Here is a 12,860-nt window from a genome sequence, read left to right as displayed (position 1 = left end):
TATTTATTTCTCTTGCAGGCAGAGAGTCTCTGAGGTGTATAAATTAAACACTGACCTTGAGATGGAAATTCAAAGGATGTGAGTAGATAACAAATTAATGTGGGTAGGGAGAAAGACCAGGAGGAGTGTGAAACATTATTATGTCACCTATATCTCAAAAAATCTTTCTCAGACTAGTTTTTGCTTAACATTTGAGGGTGCAGGGTTCAAAAAGTGATGGGCAACTTTGAATTTTGTAACTTTGCATGCAAAGCGCACTCAGCACTATTCGACAGGAGTCACAGGACACATCGGAAGAAAGGCTTCGCAGTTGAGCCTGCACTTTTGAAGCAGAACATAAATTCCTAAAAATAATGTTTAAAAGCACATTTGTTTTGACCTATACTGTGAAATCAATTGCAGTTGTTCTTGTATTTTTCCAACACCATTTGTACCCTGAAGAGAACAAGTAAAAAAAGTATATATATATATATATATATATATATATATATATATATATATATATATATATATATATATATATATATATATATATATATATATATATATAAATCCATCTAGTATTTCTATACTGTGTAAAATTAAACCCATTAATGTGTCTAAATGTTATTTGAGGTCATACAAGGCTTTAAATATAAGACCCTGCTGAAACCTAAAATATCTTAAACCAGCAAAAGCTAATTTGTTGGTTTACGCTGGTCTCCCAGACTGGTATGCTGGTTTAAGAGGAGTTTTAGACATTTTTTAGATGGTGAACCAGCTTTCCCATTCTGCGAAGTCAATTATTAAACATATATATATATATATATATATATATATATATATAGCTCACCAACATTCTTCAGAGTATCTACTTTTGAGTTCCAAAGAAGGAATGCAGCAATACGAAATGAAGAATGATGGTAAGGAAATAAGAGGAAATATATAAATATATATATATATTTTTTTTGGCGGGGTGGGGGGGGTCTGTGGATAGTTGCACATAAATTTAAGGTATATATTGTGACCTTTGAGAACTTTATGCATTGTGATGGATTATTCTGACATATCTGGTGCATGGTGACACATCCACAGAAATGCCATGTCTTGAAGAAGAACTTTAAGCAGAAGTTGAACAGTTATGGACCAAAGTTAACTTTTAGGGTGCTAGATTTTGACCTCCTGCTCACCGCCTCTGTGAAGAAATTCAGGACATAGCTTGAAAAGCTGAATAATGCATTTGAGCACTCATAAGGTGCAGGCCATTAGCTCCTGTCATTGAACAACACATTCTCCAATTAAACATTTTCAATGACAAAGTGGAATACAGCGGGACTTCAGCAGTATGTGATTGATCCATGGCAGACACCTTTAAAATGCTAATCTCAAAACTTTGATGTTGAGGGTTGCCAGGTAAACCTCTGCACAGATGTCAAAAATTTGATTCAGGGATCCTTTGAAGGTTCCCCAAACATCTTTTTTATTCCAAGCCAAAGCAGGTTTAAAGTAAGTTTCTCTCTTTCATGTCCAGACCTCTTGGCATAAGTCTCTGGCCTATACATTCATTATAGATGATAGATAAAAAAAATATTCATTAATTAATATAAGGTTAAGAAGAAGAGCAGGATTAGTTTCACTGCATTTACAGACTCTTGATCTGAGTGACCGGCTCTCTGATGGGAAGTTTGCAAACACTGGCATTGTTTCATTTAACACTGCCAGAACATCCTGCTGGGACCGAACTGTAACTTCAAACTGATGAAAGCTCTAGAACACACTGTGAATCATTCTTTTTCTGCTGCTGTTGTCTGGTCTCTAGAGGTGGGATCATCCAAAAACAGTTGTTTATCTCTGCTAGGCCCCAAATGAACTCTAAAGTTCTTCAAAGTCAACATGAAATCAGAATGGACTCTATTTACTTTCATGACACATGCTCTTGATATAAATGTAAATAATTGATAGATTCAAAATAAACAAAATGTACGTCTTTGTAATATTTTAGCAAAATGCAATAACTCTCTGCTGCTGAAACTGACATTATGGATCACTGCTGTTCACAATCCAGTCAATTCCCAGAGTAAAAAACAAGTCCTGCTCTACAAGGTTAGCTTGGGTCGGTTAGCCCTCGGTGGTAAATGTCTTAACAACACCATCTGGCTGCAAAAGGAATCGTCTTTCCCAACTCAAACAAAACAAACACAACTCTTCCGAGTCTATCCACCTTATTTTTTTTGGCATAAGAATGGCCGTGGCCATTTGTAAATTTAATGCGTCTTGTTTCTGGTGTCATTTGCTTCCAGTTATTTTTACTTCCACATAGAAAAAATAAGGTGAATAAAAGCATGTCTCAACATGTAAAAGTAGGCTGCTTTCAATAAAGCAGGGTATCCAGGGTCTCACATTGTAAAAGCACTGCTAATGTTTACCCTTGTTTTCGTTGTCTGTTTCTGTGCATTTTGGCAAGACCTAGACTTTTGCTTGAATTCTGCAATTGTTGTTCCACTTAACACCCTCTGACTCAGCCTGCTACAGTAACCACGGCCCATACTATCACTATTGGTTGCGCATAGGTATGCAAATCCATAGGTTGACATATAGATTTGTATAGGCAGACCCCACATTCAACCGCTCCAAAAACGTCTTGGAACGGTCAATGTGTTGTCACTCACAATACTAATCAATGAGTTTATTTTTTTTGTCATGCACAACAACGATAATTACAATATTTCCATTACTGTTAGGCTTAGGTTTAGGGTTCAAGTAGGTGTAGGTGTTGGTGTAGGTGTAGGCATTAATAATTAAAAAATGTGACAGGTAGCAGGTATATACCATTTAAATATATAATTCATATTTAGGCCACTTTAATTATTAATTGCTATCAACTGTGAAGAGACTTTGAAACAGTTTATGAAAAGCATTACAAATCCTACATTTAATGATTTAATAACCAGTATATTTATATGTAAACTATTTAAACATTTTAAACATTCTCCATGCATTATAGACCTGCTTGGATTATAAAAAATTGTTGACAAAAATGCTGAGTAAATTAACATTCTATGAAAATATATTTCCTGTGCATGCTGTACAATTGTGATTTAAGTATAGATCACTTGGAGTTGTACTCTGCCTGCAGAAGAAAACTTTCACTCACTTGTCAACTCACAACCTGGAGTGTGAATTGAGTGCTGAAAAATCAGTCATGTTCTCATGGCCTCACAAAAAAAAACAAAAAACAAAAACAAAAAAACATCTGTTCAACACCTTTAGTTTAGAAGTATTTAAAGCGTTGTACACAGGTAGTTTACAAAAGTACAAACCAAGAAGTATAAAGTTAAAAGAACTAAAATAACTTAATTTAACAAAGTGAATGAGGTGCAATGAATTGGCTTGTGATTTGCCATAAATTAAATGTATTACCTTCATGTGATTTCCTGTTATCAGTCCCTGATAGAAGTAAAAATATACGTGACTTGTAGATGTGCTTTCTCCCATTTCTAGCCTTGGACGACTCTGGCCATGTGAGACAGATGGCCTGCAGTATGCCACTGTGTTTACCTGCTATAATTGCACAAGAAAATAAAAAAAAAAATTAAAATCTGAAAAGATTGGAACAGTCTTTTTTCATGGTTTTCATGAAATGAACTTGTGTATGTTTATTTACGTCTCATGTCGTATGAACTGTCAGTGGATGGAACTAATATTTATGTGACATATCTCAGATTTCTTTTGTCATCAGGGAAAAATTATACTCACAGTAGCTGAGGTGAAATAGCTTTCTCAGGTTCTGAACACAGCTACTTAGAACTGCACCATTTTTGTTTGCAGTACACATAATGCACATTTAAATTGAAATGTGAATCAAATCGCAACATTTAGGGTTCACAAAACCATAACTTTGAGAATCTTTAATGGAATTTGATTCCTTATGATTGTCAAAAATTAGTGCATGTAAAAAAAGTAAAAATAAAAAATAAAAATAACATAGGTCCACAAACTCTCTTTTGGCATAACAAAAAAAACAAAACAAAAACACAATACTGTCAGGACGCGCAGTGAAACATTAGCAATGTAAAGGTGTTGACACAGTTAATTTTGCAGCTGACCTAACTGCATATATAGTAGTTTCCCTTTCAGACACAAAATGTATGGGATGAGAGTAATTAAATGAATAGCGCAGCATGATTTACTAAGGTTAGCGGTAGCCAATTTACTGTTATTTGCGGCATTATTTAATGCCCCCCAAAAAAGTATTTTGCACTTGTTTTGTTAGTGGAAAGCACTGCTCACTTGATCATCATCGGTTTTGCATGTTTGGGACCCCTATGCTAATATGTGTTGTATTTTTAACTCTCTCTCACAGCAGACACAGAGAAGACAATGCTAAATACTCACATCTTTCCACTCACATCAGTTCTTTTAGGAGATTGTGCTCACATCCTTATTTGCCAGGTTTAGTGTGTTTGGCTAGTTAGCATGGTTCAGTTAGCCCCTTCTGGTAGATGTTGTAACTACTGTACACCATCTGGGTGAACAAAACCATACACTTTCTCACTGAATATGCAGTTTCACTCAGAATAAGTCAGATTAGAGAAGTAAAATGGTTTGCGACTTTTGTTTCTTGCTGAATTTAAGCTAACAATACATTCAGCCAACTCAAAGTCACATAGTACTTGGTGGCTCTTGACTGAACTGCGCTGTAAAACTTTCTTTTGTTTTAAACCCCAGGAACAAAGCACAGAGTCTATCCACATAAAGCACAATGTTTAAACATTTCCCACTGGTGCCTGAAACAGTAAGGGAACATTTCCCAGGATTCAATTCACTGCCGTCTTACTGATTTTAAAAAGTCATTTTTTTCCAACCTTTCTTCCTATAAGTAAATTCATTCACACTGTAATATAGTCATGTAATTGCTTACTTTGTTTTGCGCCTCTGTCTCGTGTCGTGGGCTGATGTATGCAGCGTTGGCCTCCTGTGAGCTTCGACGGCAGTGTGTCCAGTAGGGGGTCCGCATTAAAGTCATCCCTGCTGCATTTCAATGATAAAGTGAGCTAAACAGTAATACTTCCTCCACTGCCTCTCACAGCCAGACCCTGTCGCATAACTGACAAAGCTATTACGCCTGACAAATGTGGAGGGCAGGTTCGCAAACCCCTGTTGCTAACCAAAATAACCCTGTCAACATTTACCGTATATTGCTATCTCCGCTTCCTCCTGCTAATTTAAAAATCATCACTTTGGAGACTCGTCTCCAAAACCCAGCATAAAGACTTAAATGTGTTTGCTCTTCAGTGAATTGTTTAACATGCACAGACACCTAAGTAACCAAAGGCTGCTGAGTGCTGGCTGTACAGTATGTAGGTTATATGATGGCAGAGGCAGGGTATCTGTTGCCTCATGTAAGACCCCATTCTTGCTTTAAATGACAGCTTGAGAAAAATTAATGAAGTAAAAGATTATCTCTCCAAGGTGATAAAAGCCAGCTCAGCAGGAAGCGGAGGTTTGTGTTGCTGAGGCTGCTGTATTTGGCACTCGTGAGACTCACGGCTCTTATCACAGAATACAGCTGACCGTGTCATCATGTGAAGTTTTACATGCTACAGATAAAATGTTCTCTCATGCTGTCAACAGAGAACACACATGGAGCTTGTTACATGTGAAGAATGAACACACACTGATTCTGGGATGAATGCTTTTGTGTCCCAGTTTGAATCTCTATTGATGGCTTAACATGATTCACACAAATAGGATATGTTCATATTAAAATCTATACACACACACACACACACACACACACACATACATATATATATATATATATATATATATGTATGTATATATATATATATATATATATATATATATGTATATATATATATATATGTATATATATGTATATATATATATATATGTATATATATATATATATGTATATATATATATATATATATATATATATATGCCCCCTACTCTGCCCCCTACGCCCCCTACTCTGAAAGCAAAGATGTAGCCCCTGAAGTAAACACTGCTATTTGAATATATATATATATATATATATATATATTCAAATAGCAGTGTTTACTTCAGGGGCTACATCTTTGCTTTCAGAAAAGGCAGTTATTGCAAAAGACGTGATTGATCTAACAAATGATAATGTTACTGGTAGCTTTGGAGGTGTTATTATTTCTACAAATGTCTCATGGCAACCAACAGAGACATTATCAACAGAGAACATAATTTATTACAGTACATTTTACACACGTTTGTGCAAATGTACTGTGACACATGCAATTGTCTTACAAGTAAATATTTATCATTAAAGGGGGGGGGGGGGTGAAATGCTATTTCATGCATACTGAGTTTTTTACACTGTTAAAGAGTTGGATTCCCATGATAAACATGGACAAAGTTTCAAAAAATAAGTTGTACATTTGAAGGAGTATTTATGTTCCAAAAATACTCTTTCCAGTTTTTCACAAGTTTTGGAAAGTTATTTTCGAGTATGGCTATGTGTGACGTTAGATGGAGTGGAATTTCCTTATATGGGTCCTGAGGCACTTCTGCCGGAAGAGCGCACGCTCCCGTATAGCACAGCACTGAGAGCACAACAGACTTCACTGATCAGAGCGAGAGCGTCGACAAATGTCACAAAAGAAGTGTGTTTTTGGTTGCCAGGGCAAGACAACCCTGCACAGATTACCAAAAAAAAAAAAAAAAAAAAAAAAAACATTAAGGGACCAGTGGACGGAGTTTATTTTTAAAGAGCATCGACGGAGTTGTGCAAGTGTTTTTGTTTGTTCCTTGCATTTCGAAGTTGCTTGTTTTACAAACAAGGCCCAGTTTGACGCCGGATTTGCGTATCATTTTTTTGTCAAGGATGATGCAATCCCAATGAAAAAGGGTCACGATCATGTGTTGGAACCGCAGGCGGTGAATAAAACTGCTTCAAATATCTCTGCCTCCTTGTTAGCGCGTCCGTTTCAGCCTCGTGATCTGATTCTGGATCATAAATAAACGGCTGAATCTGACTGTTAGCCATGGTTTGTTTTGGATGATGGGGTTTTTTTTTTCCTCAGGTTAATGTCACAACTTCCAAACGCTCTCAACGCAAAATCCTACTCGCGCTTGTGATTCTTTAGCTCCGCCCACACGTCACGCCTCCAGTGGCTCGTCTTTTTCCGAAAAAAATCGGCACAGACTATTTTTCTCTTATAAATTTAATAAAACTAAAGACTTTTTGGAGATATGAAGTATGCAGTACTACTCTATAGGTACCTAAGATTTACAGGATATTGAGTGAAAATGAGCATTTCACCCCCCCCCCCTTTAACCGTATTCCATGGAAGGTGTGCTTTTTTTCCTGTTACTATTTTAAAATACATATTTGTTGTCAGTAAAATTATTTTAATGTATTTGAAAAAAAAATCTTTTGATCACCAAAGTACAGTAAAAAATATAATATTGTACAGTAAATATCATTACAAATTTCAGACACCATTGTTACCGTCTTCTTCACATGATCCTTTTATTATATGCTGTAATGCGGATTTGCTGATCAAAAAAAAAAAAAAACATTTATTATTATTTAAAACAGTTGTGCTGCTTAATAATTTTTTGAAATCCATGATTCATTATTTCAGGGATTCTTTGATAAATATAAAGTTCGAAAGTGCAACATTTCAATAAAAAAATAATAATAATAAATATAAATTTTTGTAACAATGTAATAGTATTTAATGTAATTTAAATCAATTTAATTCACACTTGCTGAATATTATTATTATTATTATTTTTATATATTATCCTTTGAACATTGATGGTGTCACTTTCACCTGAAAATCATATAATTTAAAGTGACAGCTCACTATTATTTTGATGTGAATAAGGGGAAATGTGCGTAGACATACAGACACACACACTGTGTACTTTATAGATGGACGGGGTCATATAATGTGTACTCTATATATTTTAAGCCTATACTTATCTCATTATATGAATACAGTTTACAATTATTCTTTCCTGCCTCGTACAGAGAGCATCACATAATTCCCTTGCTCACTGAAAGTGTCATTAATTCACTTTCAAATGCTAAACAGCCTTCATTCGTTGTCACTTTCTTCTCAAAGCAAGTCCTATTAAATTGCACACAGTCATTACTCTCATGTTTGTATCACAGTTTCACCACAAATCTAACTTTCACGAAAAACAAAGATAATGAGAATCACAGGTCAGGCATCTGTCTGACAGATAATCTATGATTAGAAAATGGAGATATGCTCTTCCAAAATAATCACAATGTAAAACAAGTATTAGAATGTCTATCATGATTACTCACAACACAATAATAAACTGCATATGTAAAATAAGTATGGCGTCCTCGCAAATAAAGAAGTCCATCTAAAGAAGCTAGACAGTTAGCTAACAAACACAGTTTATTCTTTCCAGACTGTTTACTTCTGTGATTGCTCGTTTCCTTTTTCTTCAAGAAATTAAATTACAGCTTGTTCATTAATTTGTGTGATGTACTGTATATATGAATATGAAGGTGTACAGTGTGCACGTGTATATAGCCTACAGTTTCAATTTCTCCTATTATCATATCATATCATGTCATGTCATGTCATATCACAATACTTACTTTCAAGAAGTAATATTGTATTACCACACAACACTTTTATAGATTGATTAAAAATAGTCAATCACTTACAAGTATATCTTTCTCCAAAGCAAAGACTGTTTGCAAGCTGAACTGAAACCATGCTGCACTAAATAAACTCTGCGTATATTTACATTTACATTTAATCATTTAGCAGACGCTTTTATCCAAAGCGACTTACAAATGAGAACAATAGAAGCAGTCAGGTCAACAAGAGAACAACAACAGAATACAAGTGCCATGACAAGTCTCAGTTAGTCTAGTATAGAACGCATAGCCAGGTGTATATATATATATATATATATATATTTTTTTTTTTTTTTTTAATTAAATGAAAAAGACAAGAAGAGGAAAAGTACTGGTGTTAGTAGGTTAAGTGCAGGCGAAAAAGATGAGTCTTTAGATGTTTCTTGAAAGTGAGTAAAGACTCCGCTGTACGAATTGAGATTGGGTGTCAGGGTTAGGCAAGGAGGAACTCAAGTGCAGACAGGGAATCACAAAACAAGGGGTTTATTTACAAAAAGGGGAAAAACAAAAACCCACGAGGGGGAAAACAACGGCTATGTCAGAAACAAAACAACTTAACAGGACAGGATTGACATGAAAAAACAAACTCTTAAACACTAACTACAAACAAACACTCACGTTAATACAAAGACCTCTCAAAGGGGGTTACAAGGGTAAACTTCTCACAAGACTGACCAGTAGGAATACATATGTGAAACAATGAACCGACGCAAGACAGAGCACACTAGGAGATCTAAATAGGGGGAACAATCAAGACACGACAGGTGGCACAGATGGGACAATCAAGACACGACTAGGTTAACAAGGGGGGCGGGGCAAGGGAACGAGACAACACAAGCACATGGCCCAAAGACAAGGCCATGCGCTTGTACACAAAACACGGGTCTGTCATGATCCTGCCTCAAGACTAGGAAAAACCAAGGACACGAGGGCAGAATCATGACAGAACCCCTCCCTTAAGGAGCGGCTTCCAGACGCTCCTCAAGGGAACATCAAACACGGGACACGACTGACATGACAGACTGGGACACAGACACAAACCAACAAGACATGACGAACAACAACAAGGGCAAACATGAATACACAACGGCAGGGTTGGGGTGACAAATCAAAAAAACAAACAGGGAAGGGGAGGGGGCGGGACCACAAAGTTCATGGGGGATAGACCAGGGCGGGTGGGAGGGGTAGGAATCTTAGGAGGACAGGACGAAGGCTGACGACGGGGGGTACGGGCAGGTCTGGGTGGTGAGGGGCGGGGAGGGGTCTCGGGACAACTGACAGGGGACATGACAGGAGCAGACAAGGGACGCGGGGCAACACTTACGGGACGCGGGGAGACGACATCTACTGGACCCGGGGGGACAACATCTACTGGACACGGGGGGACCACAGAACACGGGGGGACATTAACGGGACACGGGGCCACAACAGCAGGACACGGGGCCACATCAACAGGACACGGGGCCACATCAACAGGACACGGGGAGACAACGGCTGGACACTTGGGACTTCTGGGGACAGGGTCAGGGGACAAGACAGGACTGACGGGGATTTCTAAAATTTGGACAAGACGGGACAAATAATCAGAAAAGGCTTTAGCAGCTAGGATAATAGGCATCTCCTTATGAGATGAGACCGACTGTACAAGAGTCTTTGCTGCAGAGTCGGCCGCGGCTCTCTCCTCCGCTCTCACGACTGCCGACTTGAATACGGCTTTCTTCTTTGCCGCCTCGGGCACGCCAGCGCTCACCGCTGCTGACTCGGGCACGCTCACTGCTGCTGGCTCGGGCACGCCCACCGCCGCTGGCTCGGGCACGTTCACCGCCGCTGGCTCGGGCACGCCCACCGCCGCTGGCTCGGGCACGCCCACTGCTGCTGGCTCGGGCACGCCAGCGCTCTTCGCTGCTGGCTCGGGCACGCTCACCGCTGCTGGCTCGGGCATGCCAACGCTCACTGCTGCTGGCTCGGGCATGCTCACCGCTGCTGGCTCGGGCACGCCAGCTCTCTCCGCTGCTGGCACGGGCACGCCAGCGCTCACCGCTGCTGGCACGGGAGGAGACAGGGTCACAGGACCTGCAGGCCCCTTCTTCCTCCTCTTCCTCCTCGGGCGCGGTGCAGAGGCTACCGCTGGGTCAGAGGCGGGTTGGGGGAGTTTGGTCTCGGCCAGGGCAGCCTCGGACGCCGAAGACTCTGAAGCTGACTCCCATGAAAACCGTCTCCCTCGCTTGTTGGGGAGACTTAAGGTAGTGGGAGGTGCCTCAGGATCTTGGGAGGGACCTTTAGAGGTCTTTAGATGTTTCTTGAAAGTGAGTAAAGACTCCGCTGTACGAATTGAGATTGGGTGTCAGGGTTAGGCAAGGAGGAACTCAAGTGCAGACAGGGAATCACAAAACACATGGCCCAAAGACAAGGCCATGCGCTTGTACACAAAACACGGGTCTGTCATGATCCTGCCTCAAGACTAGGAAAAACCAAGGACACGAGGGCAGAATCATGACAGAACCCCTCCCTTAAGGAGCGGCTTCCAGAGGCTCCTCAAGGGAACATCAAACACGGGACACGACTGACATGACAGACTGGGACACAGACACAAACCAACAAGACATGACGAACAACAACAAGGGCAAACATGAATACACAACGGCAGGGTTGGGGTGACAAATCAAAAAAACAAACAGGGAAGGGGAGGGGGCGGGACCACAAAGTTCATGGGGGATAGACCAGGGCGGGTGGGAGGGGTAGGAATCTTAGGAGGACAGGACGAAGGCTGACGACGGGGGGTACGGGCAGGTCTGGGTGGTGAGGGGCGGGGAGGGGTCTCGGGACAACTGACAGGGGACATGACAGGAGCAGACAAGGGACGCGGGGCAACACTTACGGGACGCGGGGAGACGACATCTACTGGACCCGGGGGGACAACATCTACTGGACACGGGGGGACCACAGGACACGGGGGGACATTAACGGGACACGGGGCCACAACAGCAGGACACGGGGCCACATCAACAGGACACGGGGCCACATCAACAGGACACGGGGAGACAACGGCTGGACACTTGGGACTTCTGGGGACAGGGTCAGGGGACAAGACAGGACTGACGGGGATTTCTAAAATTTGGACAAGACAGGACAAATAATCAGAAAAGGCTTTAGCAGCTAGGATAATAGGCATCTCCTTATGAGATGAGACCGACTGTACAAGAGTCTTTGCTGCAGAGTCGGCCGCGGCTCTCTCCTCCGCTCTCACGACTGCCGACTTGAATACGGCTTTCTTCTTTGCCGCCTCGGGCACGCCAGCGCTCACCGCTGCTGACTCGAGCACGCTCACTGCTGCTGGCTCGGGCACGCCCACCGCTGCTGGCTCGGGCACGTTCACCGCCGCTGGCTCGGACACGCCCACCGCCGCTGGCTCGGGCACGCCCACCGCCGCTGGCTCGGGCACGCCCACTGCTGCTGGCTCGGGCACGCCAGCGCTCTTCGCTGCTGGCTCGGGCACGCTCACCGCTGCTGGCTCGGGCATGCCAACGCTCACTGCTGCTGGCTCGGGCATGCTCACCGCTGCTGGCTCGGGCACGCCAGCTCTCTCCGCTGCTGGCACGGGCACGCCAGCGCTCACCGCTGCTGGCACGGGAGGAGACAGGGTCACAGGACCTGCAGGCCCCTTCTTCCTCCTCTTCCTCCTCGGGCGCGGTGCAGAGGCTACCGCTGGGTCAGAGGCGGGTTGGGGGAGTTTGGTCTCGGCCAGGGCAGCCTCGGACGCCGAAGACTCTGAAGCTGACTCCCATGAAAACCGTCTCCCTCGCTTGTTGGGGAGACTTAAGGTAGTGGGAGGTGCCTCAGGATCTTGGGAGGGACCTAACTGATCCCCCAGGGTTGCCACGGCCAGGACACGACCCTCTGGGATCGTTGGCAGCTGGGTAGGTGGGGACCTCTGGGGCTCCTCCTCTCGCCCGCTCGCTCCGGAACGACCTCCCCTGGTCCCCCGGAACACCACAAGGCGAGAGCCCTCAAACAATCTCGCTGGCTGGCTGATGCCATCCAGCATTGCCTCCGGTCTGCTGAGTTCCTTCGTGGTCGGTTCATTCTGTCAGGGTTAGGCAAGGAGGAACTCAAGTGCAGACAGGGAATCACAAAACAAGGGGTTTATTTACAAAAAAGGGAAAAAACAAAAACCCACGAGGGGGAAAACAACGGC

This window comes from Carassius auratus, chromosome 31 (assembly GCF_003368295.1).
Source record: "Carassius auratus strain Wakin chromosome 31, ASM336829v1, whole genome shotgun sequence".
In the NCBI taxonomy this organism is placed as follows: Eukaryota; Metazoa; Chordata; class Actinopteri; order Cypriniformes; family Cyprinidae; genus Carassius; species Carassius auratus.
The sequence above is the reverse complement of the archived record's forward strand: the minus strand, read 5'-3'. Positions refer to the sequence as shown.